This window comes from Marmota flaviventris, chromosome 7, assembly GCF_047511675.1.
Source record: "Marmota flaviventris isolate mMarFla1 chromosome 7, mMarFla1.hap1, whole genome shotgun sequence".
In the NCBI taxonomy this organism is placed as follows: Eukaryota; Metazoa; Chordata; class Mammalia; order Rodentia; family Sciuridae; genus Marmota; species Marmota flaviventris.
In genome coordinates, this window is record NC_092504.1 from 114,722,162 (window position 1) to 114,736,026 (window position 13,865).

General features: G+C 36.9%; 1 protein-coding gene across 4 annotated transcripts in view; it reads right to left on the reverse strand.

Annotated features, from left to right (window-relative positions):
- The window catches only part of Gucy1a1 (guanylate cyclase 1 soluble subunit alpha 1), a 60,818-nt gene extending 47,238 nt beyond the window's left edge, over nt 1–13,580 (reverse strand). Inside the window, exons 1-3 of one of the 4 annotated variants that reach the window (XM_071614586.1) lie at nt 13,405–13,580; nt 12,953–13,026; nt 12,453–12,613 (exon numbers count right to left, since the gene is read on the reverse strand). The gene's annotated coding sequence lies outside the window, so the exon portion shown is untranslated. Of the gene's footprint in view, nt 1–12,452; nt 12,614–12,952; nt 13,027–13,123; nt 13,278–13,404 lie in introns of those variants that run through there. The other 3 variants (XM_071614585.1, XM_071614587.1, XM_027926642.2) reach the window with 3 other exon arrangements.
- Nucleotides 13,581–13,865: the final 285 nt, after the last annotated feature.

Below are 13,865 nucleotides of genomic sequence, written 5' to 3' on the forward strand. Positions count from 1 at the left end.
ACCATTTGGAAAATCTGTAAATTTCAATGGACAAATATTTGCCAAATGACCATCATGTTACATGATCATGATGTAAAAGAATCATGCATGCATAAAGGATCTATTCAAAGAACCTGAAAGAGTAATGGATAGAATAGTTTTGTACTGAACATTATAAGTTAATCTTCAAGAAATTATCACTTTGCAATTTTGGTGATAACCCAAAGAGTAGGTAAATATTTTTAATATTTTTAATAATATACACTATACTACCATTCTTCTTTTTAAATATGTATTAGTGTAGGACTAGATTTTCTCATGTACTTCAAACAAAACAACATGGATTTATTCAGCATCATAAACATTATTTTATATTTCAAAAAATGATATGATGATTGGATTCTTTTACCAAATGCCTAGTTACTGCTCAGGAATTTTGTGCTCTAAGTTTATATCTCACTAGACATTTGTGTAACTGATTTTTTTTTATCCACCAATGCAGCCTTGTCATCGATATTATACAGGACTCTTTCCACTTTTTTTTTCTTTTTAAGTACCTTTATTTTATTTATTTTTATGTAGTGCTGAGGATCAAACCAAGTGCCCCACACATGCTAGGCAAATGCTCTACCACTGAGTTACAACCTCAGCCCTAGAATACTCTTTTGTAGTAAACTGTATTCCTCCATTTATCAATCTCAGAAATTCAGCTACCAGAACTACTGATTTCAGGCAATTGACAGTTGAATTTATCTACTGTGCCTTGAATATCAATTAATATCAAATAATAGCAATTATTTGAAAAATTCATGGTATTTTCTGCTATGTCTCCAATTGCTATCCTTAAAAAATCATCATCTTAGCATGTTAGCACAATGCTTAAATGTACTAGGCCCTTAATATGGAAAATTTTTTGGAGGGGGTACCAGGACTTAAAACCAAGTTGCTTAACTACTAAGTCACATCCCCAGCCATATTTATTTACTTATTTATTTTACTTTTGAAAGAGGGTCTCATTAATTTGCTTAGGGCCTCACTAAGTTGCTTAGGCCGACTTTGAACTTCCAATGTTTTTGCATCAGCTTCTGGAGGCACTGAGATTACAGGTGAAGACCTCCACAACTGGCTGGAACTTTTAAACTTTCTAAAAACTTTCCATAAATCTCTTACTCTCATGTCAATCTTAGATTTCTTCCTGTGATAACACAACTATCTCTCTGTCAAAGTAAGTCATGAGTTTCAAGTAAGTCATATTTTAAGGTGCCTCCTAATATATATCTTTCAATAATTCCAAATGTTAACATTTTTACTGCTTGATACATTAGTATTTTTCAAAAAATATATACTTTTATACATTCACAGTAAACTTAATAACTTTTTTTTCAGACTGGTTTTGTGATTTTATTTATTTATTTTTTGTGAGCAGAGATTTTTTTAAAAATTTATATATGACAGTGGAATGCATTACAATTCTTATTACACATATAGAGCACAATTTGTCATATCTCTGATTGTATACAAAGTATACTCACACCAATTCATGTCTTCATACATGTACTTTGGATAATAATGATCATCACATTCCACCATCATTTCTAAACTCATGCCCCCTCCCTTCCCCTCCAATCTCTCTGCCCTATCTAGAGTTTGTCTATTTTTCCCATGCTCCCTATCCCTAACCCACTATGAATCAGCCACCTTATATCAAAGAAAACATTTGGCATTTGGCTAGTTGGGATTGGCTAAGTTCACTTAGCATTATCTTCTCTAACTCCATCCATTTACCTGAAAATGCCATGATTTTATTCTCTTTCATTGCTGAGTAATGTACATATGCTACATCCTTTTTTATCCATTCATCTATTGAAGGACATCTAGGTTGGTTCCACAGTTTAGCTATTGTAAATTGTGCTGTGATAAACATCAATGTGGCTGTGTCCCTGTAGTATGCTGTTTTTAAGTCCTTTGGGAATAGACCAAGGAGAGGGACAGCTGGGTAAAATGGTGGTTCCATTCCCAATTTTCCAAGAAATCTCCATACTGCTTTCCATATTGGCAACACCAATTTGCAGTCCCACCAGCAGTGTATGAGTATACCTTTTCCCCCACATCCTAGCCAACACTTACTGTTGTTTGTCTTCATAGTGGCTGCCATTCTAACTTGAGATGAAATTTTAGAGTGGTTTTGATTTGCATTTCTTTAATTACTAGTGATGATGAAAATTTATTCATATATTTGTTGATTGATATCCTCTTCTGTAAAGTGTCTGTTCAGGTCCTTGGCCCATTTATTGATTGGGTTATTTGTGTTTTTGGTGTTTAACTATTTGAGTTCTTTATATATCCTAGAGATTAGTGCTCTGTCTGATGTGTGAAGGGTAAAAATTTGCGCCCAAGATGTAGGCTCTCTATTCACCTCACAGATTGTTTCTGATCTGGACTTTATCACATCATATTTTCTTTAGAACCTTCTTTTGATAATGACTCTACCTGATTTTATCAGAATCTGTTATCAATCTATTCAAACATTCATTCATTCATATACTTCAAATGTACTTATTAAGTTCCTATTATTACATTTTAAGGAATGGTTTTCAAGAACAAGCCAATCCTAGATTCTTACAGAATATTTCAAGCAAGTTTTGGAGTAGAGAAATAAATTCAGTTCATTGTGATATCATGACAGGTCCTGATGGAGACACCAAAAATCTGCATCTAAATTCTCCTGGTACATTGTCAATCAATTTCCCAAAAGAGTCATAATTAAGGTGAATTAAATAGGAAACAGTGAAAACAAGTAAATGTATTCAGAAGTAGAAAAATATGTATAAAAGATGAAGGCATGAAAACTAAAAAGAATTTGACTACACATTGTAACTAAAACAACTGGCTGAATGCAGTATTTGAGAAAGAGATCTGAGGCTGCAGTGTGGCTGTCACATTAACAGCCTGAGTTATGAACACAGCATGACTGGCGTGACTCATAAGCCACTTAAAATGATCCTGATATATAGCATGCAGCAAAAATTATTGAGATCTGTATTTCCTGACCAATTATCATTTATCAAAGACAGTTAAAAAAATCATAGCCAAACACAGCTACTAATTTTCACTATGCACTGAAACAGATCCAATATCACAATAAAAAGAACTAAACTCATTTTACTCTGATTTGATTTAGATAGATAATTAAGGCTATGACATGTTGATGTGGAAAAATTGTCCTAATCATCCACAGTTATGAAGAAAACTAACAGGCAGCAAATCTATGATAAAACACCTCTTTTCACTATCCTCTCTGGTTTCTTTGGCTTTCCTTTTCCTGGTTGGGCACCATAATGTTGTATACGTATAGATCCTATTTGGTTCTACTTTCTTACCTATGTCCCACATTCTGAGACTTCCTTTCTTAACTTAAAAAGTCTATGAGGCAGGAGGATTTCAAGATAGAGATCAGCTTTATCAACTTAGCAAGGCCCTAAGCAATTTGGTGAAACTCTGTCTCAAAATAAAACATAAATAAATAAATAAGCAGAGCCAGGAATATGACTCAGTGGCAAATTATCCCTGGATTTAATTTCTAGTACCAAAAAATTTAAAAAATAAATAAATAAAAATTTAAAAGTCTATATCCAAGTACAATGCTCTTGATTGGAAGGCAGAAGGCAATGTAGTGAAAGTAACTTTTGCTATTGGGAAAACAATGTTGTACTACTCTTATGAAAAAGCTATCCTATGGAATCCTAGAGATACAATCCAGAATACTAAATCAACTCAAAGAAGTTCAGGCACAGGTCAATACTAGTGGGAAAACTTTTGTGGAGGGTGACTTGGTGATACCCCTCAAATGAGACCTTCTTTATCTTGAACAAGCCAGCCGTTGAGCTGTAGGTGTTAACCAGGTTAAGTCAAGGTGAACTCTTACCTTCAAAGAGAAGAGGAAAAAGGAGGGAAAAGAAAGGCAGCTCTCCAAGCAAAATATAAACTCTTATTAAGGAAAACCACAGCTCTCCTACAAACTCCTGCTCAATATTTTAGCATGGGACTACATAGCAAGAGCTTCAGAACCACTTTGAGCCAGCCACCGCAGAAAAGAACCAGAAATAGAAGCTTTGGCATCTTAAATTATTATTTGGAATAGAGGTGGACAAGGGGGGAATGCTAACTATAGTTAGTGTCTGTAAATATTTTAAAACTGCAAAAAATGGAATTTTACCCTAAGAGGTTCCACTGGAAAGACAATCTTTTGGTAACCACTATACAGTTCCATTCCAGTGTGAGAAGATTTTCTCTTAAACCTTGACATCTCAATTATTGACAGTTTTATTGTCCTTATCCAATTCTTCTTCCTTACTACATTTGTAACCTCCTAAATACTTTGCACAGGGTTATATTGAGTAAGCTTTAAGCTCACAAATATGCAACTTAAAAGTTCTTATTATACTGATGGAATATTGATATTACTTGTCCTTTATTTTTTTAATTGAGCAGAATAGCAAGCCCCCCCCTTTATCTGTGGGGATAAATTCCAAGATGTTCCATGGATGTCTGAAACTGTGATAGTACCAAAATATGTACTATGGTTTTTTCCTATACATACATATCTATGATAAAGTTGAATTTATAAATTAGCGATTAAGAGATTAACAGCACATTGATTTACAGCAATAACTAATAATGAACTCAAACAATTATAATGATACATTTAAAAGTTATGAGTTGTTAATCTGGAATTTTCAACTTAATATTATCAGACTGCAGTTGACTGCTGGGAACTGAAACCACAGAAAACAAACCATGAATAAGGGGGACTATTGTAATAAAAAGCACATATAATTTAACTACTTAATGCACACATGAAGCTGTAAAATGATTGACAATTGAGATAAATAGATAATTCCTCTCAATATGAATATATATATATATATATATATATATACACACACACACACACACACACACACACACACACACACACACATATAAACAAACTAATTAAATACTAGTTCCTAGTAAAAACATAAAATCAAAGTCATAGGGTTTCACAACTTGAAGGATGAATACTATGTTCCATAATATAGATTGAATGTTTGCGTTTCCTGGAAAGTTTATATTTTGTAACCTAATCCTCAGTGTGACAGTATCTGGAGGTGGCACCTCTGGAACATGACCAAGGCATGAGGATAGAGACTTCATGAATGGATATTTGGCCCTTATGAAAAGGACACTGGAGAAATCCTTTGTCCTCTCTACCTTATGAAGATGATGGACATCTGTCCATCTATGCATTAGTAGGCCCTCACCCACAAATGATCTGACAGGCTCTTGATCCTGGACTTCCCAGAAACCAGAATTTTGAGAAAGAAATCTCTTTTGTTTATGGGCCACACAGTATACCGTAATTTGTTATGGCATTCTGAATGGACTAAGACACAGGATAAAAATGCTAAATAATTTTCTAGTTAAATCTACAAATGCATTTCAAACTCCAAATAGTCTGAACTTATCTACTTAAAAGTAATGCATCTGTCATATATTAGTTCTCCAAAATTCAAAATAGCATAATATAGGTTCCACATTACCTAATAAAGCAAAAGACTAACCTGACATCTTTGTCCTCTTGTAATCTAACTCCTTTTTATCTTAAATATTTTGTGCAAATAAATATCCCCCAACATAATCTCATTGCTCCAAGAAGGTCCATATCAGAGCACACATTTTTATTGAGTGCTTACTGAGAGACATCAAATAATTCTATTAGGTGTCTGTGCATAGAATAGGGAACTAAACCAAAATAATTCCTCTTCCCACATAGCATCAGTCTAATGGTGAAAACAGATGATTCAGCTTACAATCATCAGAAAGTTCAATAATAAAGAGTATTCAAAGAGCTGGATTACAAAAGTCTGGTGTTACTCTTTCTGCCTCCATACCTTGATCACACACACACACACACACACACACACACACACACACTCCACATACACACACAACTCCCTTGCTCCCTTCAGAGCCTCTTATCTTTTTTTCTTTTTTCTTTATTTTATGCCTGGAATACTCTACCCTCTATTTTCTATAATTTAAATCATAAGGGTCTTATTCTGGGCTTGTTGTAAAATCTCAGCTATGCCCTAGATCTCTCTGGAAAGTTTTTCTCAGTGTTCCTATTCTGAAGGACCACCTCCCTTCTGAATTCCTTAGAACCTATTAAAACTGTCCGACACATGTCAAGTTCATTGTTAAGTGCTGACACATATAATCCTGAGCCCAGGTCTTGCTTTTGTTTTCTGTCACGTGCAGACTTTAAATTTTTTAAGTCAGGAACCCTGTTATAAATGTAGTCTGTATCTCCTCCCAGTGAAAATCATAATCTGTAATATTTATTGAGAGAAGTACTGAAGGGTGGCACATTGTCAGAAGAGAATCATCAACTGATAAACATGAAACAAGCTAGAGTTTTAAAAAATTACAAAAACAAAAAGTCCTTTAAATTTCTGGCCAGAACAGAATGATAGCATTTTTATTAGATACAGTAAATGCATACTGGATTCAGGGAATGAAGAAATCCACTTCTTAGAAGATGATCAGACAAGCTGTCCTTGTTTTGTTTCCTCCCTATTCCTCAAGAAAGTAATATTCATGTAGATTTTTTAAAAAAGAAAAAAATTAAAATGGCAAATTCACAAATCAAGCTATAATATGATGTTAAATGATTTAAATTGATTTTCTACCAACTAATATGGAGAAATTATACTATGGATCACTGAAAGTATTTGTCAATAAAATAAGAGAATTATTAAAATCATCTTTAAAATATTATAAAGAGAAGCATTGACAGAAGATGAGGAATCTAGCCAGAACTTTAATTTTCAAAATATAGAAGGTGGATTCTACCAAATTCAGCCCAGTGAAGTTAATATTAATTTCAGGCATTAAATGAATTTAAATGAATTCTTAAAATACAGTATGTGAGCATTCAAAATGTGAAGGGCTGCCAAGCACAGTGGTGCACACCTGTAATGTGTGCAACTCAGGAGGCTGAAGTAGGAGGATCATAAGTTCAAGACCAGCCTCAATAAGTACCAAGGCCCTAAGCAACATAGAAAGACCCTGTCTCGAGATAAGAAAATAAAAAGGGCTGGAGATGTTGCTTGGCAGTAAAGGACCCTTGGGTTTCATCGCTGGTACCATAAAAAAAAACAACAACAACAAAAGGTGAAGGTGAAGTACTGTTACCAACAAAGCACTGGAGAGCACAGGGGCATAGCATTATAACAGTGTTAGCTCCTTTTGTCTTCAGTAAGGTTACTTAATATCTATTGTGCAGAAAGTGGAAACATTGCAGCAAGGAATTTGACCAGGTCCATCACAGTATACTCTTGGGCCACACAAAGGAATGTAAACTTCAAGAAGAGTTATTTAACTATGCAACTGGTTGAGCAGCCTTATAAAGTGGACTAATTCATGGGCTAACTGAAGCAGGAAGAAGGTGTCTAAGATCATACCAAATGTCTTTCCAGTTCAGCATTTTACAGTTATTTGGATGAATATACTAATTATGTACTGATGTGTAAATGCCTCTAAATTGGGGAAATGGGTCATCTGCTTTATGGAATCCAAATTCAAAAAGATCTTGACCTTCCGGAACAATAAGCTATCTAAAGGTAAAGGTTACATTTAATTACAGGAAGTATTTTTTAAAGTCCCAAATGAAGTAGTCAAATGTAAAATCAGGAAGAAATGTAATTTTAGAAGAATGAAAGCAAAGATGTGTAATTAAACACTGCAGTATGAATACAGAGAGAGATGGGGTAGGGAAGAGATATAAAAAAATGAGGGAAAAGTTAGATTAGAATTTAGGTGATCTACTATGCACTATGGAAAGGAGGTAATCCAGTATATTCGATGATATTAGGACAGTTCTCCGTTCAACACCAGGGATCACATTTTAAGAAAAATAGGAGTACATTCAAAGGAGAAAATCTCTGATGGTAATGCGATTCTTAACCCATATTAAGTAAGAATGGTTTCAAAGAATTAAATATTGTCTGAGCATTGCTATATGTAAAATACTTCTGAATGAGTACTAAAAGTGGTAAAAGTAGAATATGAATATTATGGAGACAAATATTATAACTCAATTTAGGAAAATAGTTCTTATATTCAGAACTGGCCAAAAACATTTCCAAATTTGTCCAAATTTACCTTAACAGTCTCTGTGAATTAGGGAGTATGGTTTTCTACTCTAACAAAGATTGAGAATAACTGGAGTAAACTAAAAATACCTCTAAAAATCCAGAATACTCACTATCGACATTTGATGAACAATTAACCAGGAAAGAATAAAATAATTTCATAGCACTGTTAATCTTCCCTTAAACTGAAATTGGTGTGAATTAGTTTGTAGTTGAACAAAAGATACAGTCACATACTTTGTCCAGCTAAATCCACAGCAAGGAAGGTAAAGCAGACATTAAATTGAAGCTGAGATTTAGAAGGCAGGTTCTGATAGGTTTACTAGGAAGAGATTTGAGGATTAGAGCAGAGTTAAAATTGCTATTCCAAGATGCATGTGATAATGAGAGGAAAACAATAAAATGTTTCTAGGAAGCAAAAATGAGAGGAAGGTGTAGGTGGTGACAAGTGAGGAAAATTTTTGGAAGGATAGGTGGTTGTGATCAGAACGCTCAGATTTTTCAATTGGGGAAATATTAAATGATAAGAAGACCCAGGGATTGGGGTGTGTTAGAGGGTCCCCAGAGGGAAGCAGAGAAAGTTAAGGTCAAAGTCAAAGAGTCAAAATCAAACACCTAGTTACTTCATGGAATCCTGAAAATGCTAGCAGATCAGTGTATGTAGAAAAACCTTGGTTATTTTAGATTTCTAGGAAGGTGGAAAGTTTCAGAGGCCCATACACACTGGCAAAGAGGAGAAGGTAAAATAGTGAAAGATCTAAACTCAGAAAGGAAAAGAGTAATCAAGGGATGGTGACAAAATGCTCATGGGTTTACAAGCAGTTAACAGACTGCAAAGCATGTAGGAAGGGTCTCTGCATGACCAAGGCCATAAGATTCTACGTGAGGTCCTCACAAAACAAATGTTGTGCTTTACATTGTATTCCTGAACAAAATTACTTGTAGCATTAAGACACAAAAATTCTTAATTAAATAATGATGGGGACGGCATTCAGCTCATGAGATACTTAGTATGGAACTCTTTGAGCACCGTGAATCCAAGGATGGTCATCCTGAGGGAAATTTGAGTTTGGTAGGAAATTAAGACATTTTTAAAAGGTATTTTCAGTATACTGTGGTATAACAAGAGAGAATATAAAGATAGGTAGGCTCTAGAAAAAAAAAATCAGGATTAAGTAGTGAGTTGGCCTGACTTCCCTTCCTCAGGGTGTTCACTGCTAGCACCATTGTCTTGTGTTGACTTCCTGCTAATTCTTACCATGTGAGACAGAGGAGTTGGTATGTGAATTAATTAATTTGAGTTGGCTTCAGTTTCATAAAAGGGAGGGTTTCTGTTCATAAAAGATTATTAATGGCCAGAGGGCATTGCCAGGTAAAAGAAGTTACAACTACAAGCAGTGAGAGTCACATTTTTTGAGGCAAAGGAAATCATGCCCCAAGAGCCACTCAAGTTTAAAAAGTAGTATTCTTCCTCACGTGGGCTGAGGGAGAACTCAAATAATTCTTCGCTTCTATAAGCTCCTACCCCCAGATATAGTAGAACGAAGCCTGCTAACCTGGACTCAGGCAAGAGGGGAAAAAATATGAAATAGGTGCATTAGTTCAAAACTGTTTTGAAAGAAAATAGAAGAATCATATGTGACTCAGGATGGCCAAAAGATTACACCAGCAATGAGTTTTTTTTTTTTTTTTTTAATGGTTTATAGGAAGATAAATTGGTTCAACAAAAGAACTAAAGATTGCCAAATTTCTTCTTGTATCAAGTCGATATGGAGACATTCAAAGAAACTATTACAGGGCACTTGACAGAAGAAATCCAGAGGCCTAGAAAGAAAAACTTTTGCAATTACTGATGCTTTAGAAGGGAAAGTATTTGTTTCTACAAAGGCACAGGAAAGTAATAAATAGGAATGTTTAAGGAAAGTTGCTTGGATAAATATTTCTAATTGAGTGGGATAAAAACAGTGCCATAAAATTAAATATCTTAGCAAATAAAAGCCAAGCCACTTCCTAGTGAAACCGACATGTTGAAAGTTGTTCAAAATCACATTTTTTCCCCATCAGTAACATACTTGTCAGTGTGTTTTGTCTAAATACTGCTTTATCTTTCCATTTCCTCTTAACTTACGAGATTAATTCTTAACCTAATTTGATATCTATTTCTGAAGAAATATTAATCAGGGATTTTGGAGTAACATACCATATTATCTTAAACCAACTTGTAAAAAGGAAAGAATATTCTACTCTCACACAGTCATTAAATTGTTAAAAAATGTAAATACAACAATACTTTTAATATTAATATTTAAAAATTTTTTGGTTAGTTGTAGATGGATACAATATCTTTATTTTGTTTATTTATTTTTATGTGCTTCTGGGTATCCAACTCAGTGCCTCCCATGTGCAAGGCAAGCACTGTACCACTGAGCCACCACCCTAGCTCCTTGTTGCTTTGTATTATTTTGAATTTGAATAATTTTGAATTTTATTTCTGACAAAATTCAAGATTTATAATATCTTAATGAATGTGTCAATAAGTGATGTTAGCTGAACATTTAAATGTTTTGATGTTTTTTGAAAAATATCTGACAAAATTCTTGAAAGTTAAAAATAGTATTGATGTATTATTCTTAAAATTTTATTGTAATGTTATCACTTAAGTTTATGCTGAAGCATATTAATTATAACAACTTTTCAAAATGTTTTAAAACAAAATCATCTAATAAGAATATTTATGAGATAAAAATACAGAGCATTGAGAAGTTTCCACACTTATTTGTGTGTGTGTGTTGCCAGAGAGAAAGAAAGTAGTTTGTTTCCTGCCTTTCCCTCAAATGACAGAAAACTCTCTCATATGTTATTTTATACCTGAACACCTAGAAAGAAGATCTTTAAGGGCTTGTTCAGTTTTCTTGCAGTATGAAGCACCATATCAAACCAAGGACTTTAGAATTCAGGTGGATTTTGAGAGAAAAACATTTTTATTTTCCACATATACTAGAAAGATCCTACAGTACAAGAAGGAAACAGAAGATGCCCATTTCCTCATTACAAATTCCTACTTAATAAAGTTAACAGAAATAAGTTTGCTGATGTATTTTAAGACTTACAAATGAGTCTATCTTATGTGAAACATTTACTCTTTCCTACTAGTCTACCACCACAATCTTTATGTAAAGTCTGTTGTTTTGACAAGAAGCAGCATGGCCTTCCTGGTTGAACTTCAGGCTTCTTATTTTTCTAATGGGTCACAATTCCCTTTGGGAATTAGTGCTATCTCTCTAAAAATACAGCAACTCAAATGTTTGAGAACAATTTCCAATACTCCATGACTGCTTGAAATAGATCCATAGACCCAGATGTTTAATAACTGAACAAAGCAAAGAAACTCAACCTGCACAGAGAAAGTAATATAGTTGAGATGGCTTTTGGACAAATTTAAATTTTGCTTTGGAATTGTAGACACTGCTAGAGTTACATTGTTCCTATCATGATTTCTACCACTGTTAAATAAAGTGATGACTCCTGAAAAAAATGTATATATATATAGCCATTTTAGAAAAAGCAACAGATTATTTTTCCATTATGAACCAAGATATAAAAATCACTATCATCACATGCTTCAACACTTACCCGTGTGTAAAGAAAAATGCTAACAATATTTATACCAGGTCCAGTTCTAATAAAGTAGATAGACATTTAATGAAATCACCATTGGAAGATTGATCCTTAAGAAAAAGTCACTAAGGATGCACTATAAATGAAGTTCAAGAGAAAAACAAAATATTTCCTCTTTAAAATTCAGTGGGTTTTAATATCTTAAGAACCAAGATACCTCCAACTAGTCTTCTCATCATAAATAAGTGGTACAATATTCTGGTTTCAAAAGATGTAAAATGTTTATCAAAGGTAAAATAAAGGAACAGCCATGTGAAAACCAGTGAGCACAGGAAAGATGCATGAAATCCATACTCTGAAATCACATGACCACATTAGAAGCCAGACCCTTCACACAAATGTCACAGCAGATCCTGTACAGGCTGCCCACACAGACAGAGGCAGTGTCGATGGTGACCCCCCCCGCCCACCGTTTTCCAAAGTGTCACCTTCGTAATAAAACAGAAATGAGACAGTAAAACACACACACACACACACACACACACACACACACACACTTTGGTGGAGCCCTTGAGCAACCCTCTGGAAGTTTGCTGGCTGCTTTCTGAAGGCAAAGCAATGACCACAGAATGTAGCCCAGGAGCAAGGCGAATCGCTTACCCACCCTGCAGCCTGCAGGCTCCAGGGAAGCCCAAGCGCGGTCCCCAGCCCCGGCGGGCTCTAAGGTCCAGAAGAAGCCCCTCTGCTGCTAGGGGTCGCCCGCTGAGCGGGAGGCCGGGGAGTTCCGCGGCTCGGGAGGGCTCAGCAGCCCGGCGCCCTGGCTGTGGGAGAGCAGCTGCCTGGCGCGCTCCGCACGTTCTCACGGCCCGGCCCCGCCAGCGCAGCCGCCGACGCGGCCACGCGCCCACCCGGTCACTGCTCCTCCCTCGGGCGCCGCGGGTCCCCGGGGCCCTGAGCCGGACACCCGGGCGTCGTCTCCTTTGCGTCCTTGCTCCTCCCCAGCGTGGGAACAGGGCCCGGGCTCCCTGGGGCTGGGCAGCTGGGAGCGCAAGGAAATCTTCCCAGGAAGGGTAAAAGGAAGAGCCCTGGCCAGGGGCCCTAGAGACCCGCAGCCTCCCCGCAAAGCCTCGACCCCCCAGGGTTACGCCGCGACCACTTACTTAGCGGTTTCCCAGACCTGGGGACCGTGTTTCCAGATCTGCTGGAGCTCCGGGGCGCGCCTTGCAAATCCGCACTGTGAACGGAGAAAAAGAGCGTCAGAGGCGGGAGGCAGTGGGTGCCCGAGGGGTCCCTGCAATGGCACCTGTCAGTCCCCGCGCGAGGGCACGCACCGCACACACAGCCGCGGCGCGGACTCACTTCTTCAACCTGCTCAACAGGCTAGGCGGGACGCGACGTGTCCCGCAGACACGATTGTTCACGTTGCTCTAAAACAATCCGCTCTCGCCTTTGCTTTCCCCCGATGTCGCTCTGTAGCTCTCTTTGTTGACCCCAAAGGATCCCTAGCGGTTCTTTTCCCTACAGCATTCTATTTCTTTTGAGACCTTGCCCCGCCTCCTCTCTTTCTCTGCACAACAGGACCGCAAAAGAAAAAGAGGGGGCCAAAACCCACCATGGTGAAGTCACGCAAACCCTGGGTCACTCAGTCGCAGGCAGCACACACTCCCTCGCAGGTGTCCTTTGCCAGGAGTTCCTTCCCAGGCTGCTCGCTGGCTTTTGCCTCAGGATCTAGTGCAGGAAAAGTGTAGGAAAACTCTGCATAGGAACCTGATAGTGGTTTGACTCTGCGCTGAGTCCCACCCACTATTCTCAGACTGGGGCAGGGGAACTGAGTCCTGGTCTCTGCAGCCGCCCAATCGCCATCCTAGAAATTACCCTGGGGAGACTGACTCCAAAGACAGGAGAAGAGAAGGGGAAAAGAGGGAGGGAGCTCCAGGAACATTTGGCACACTTAAAAAACAAAAACAAAAACATTTCCTCCACTATGCACTGATCCGAAAATATTGTACTTTTCCATAATTAAAAATTCCACCATTTCTGCTGGGAAGTTGATATATGCTTGGATGGTTTTCT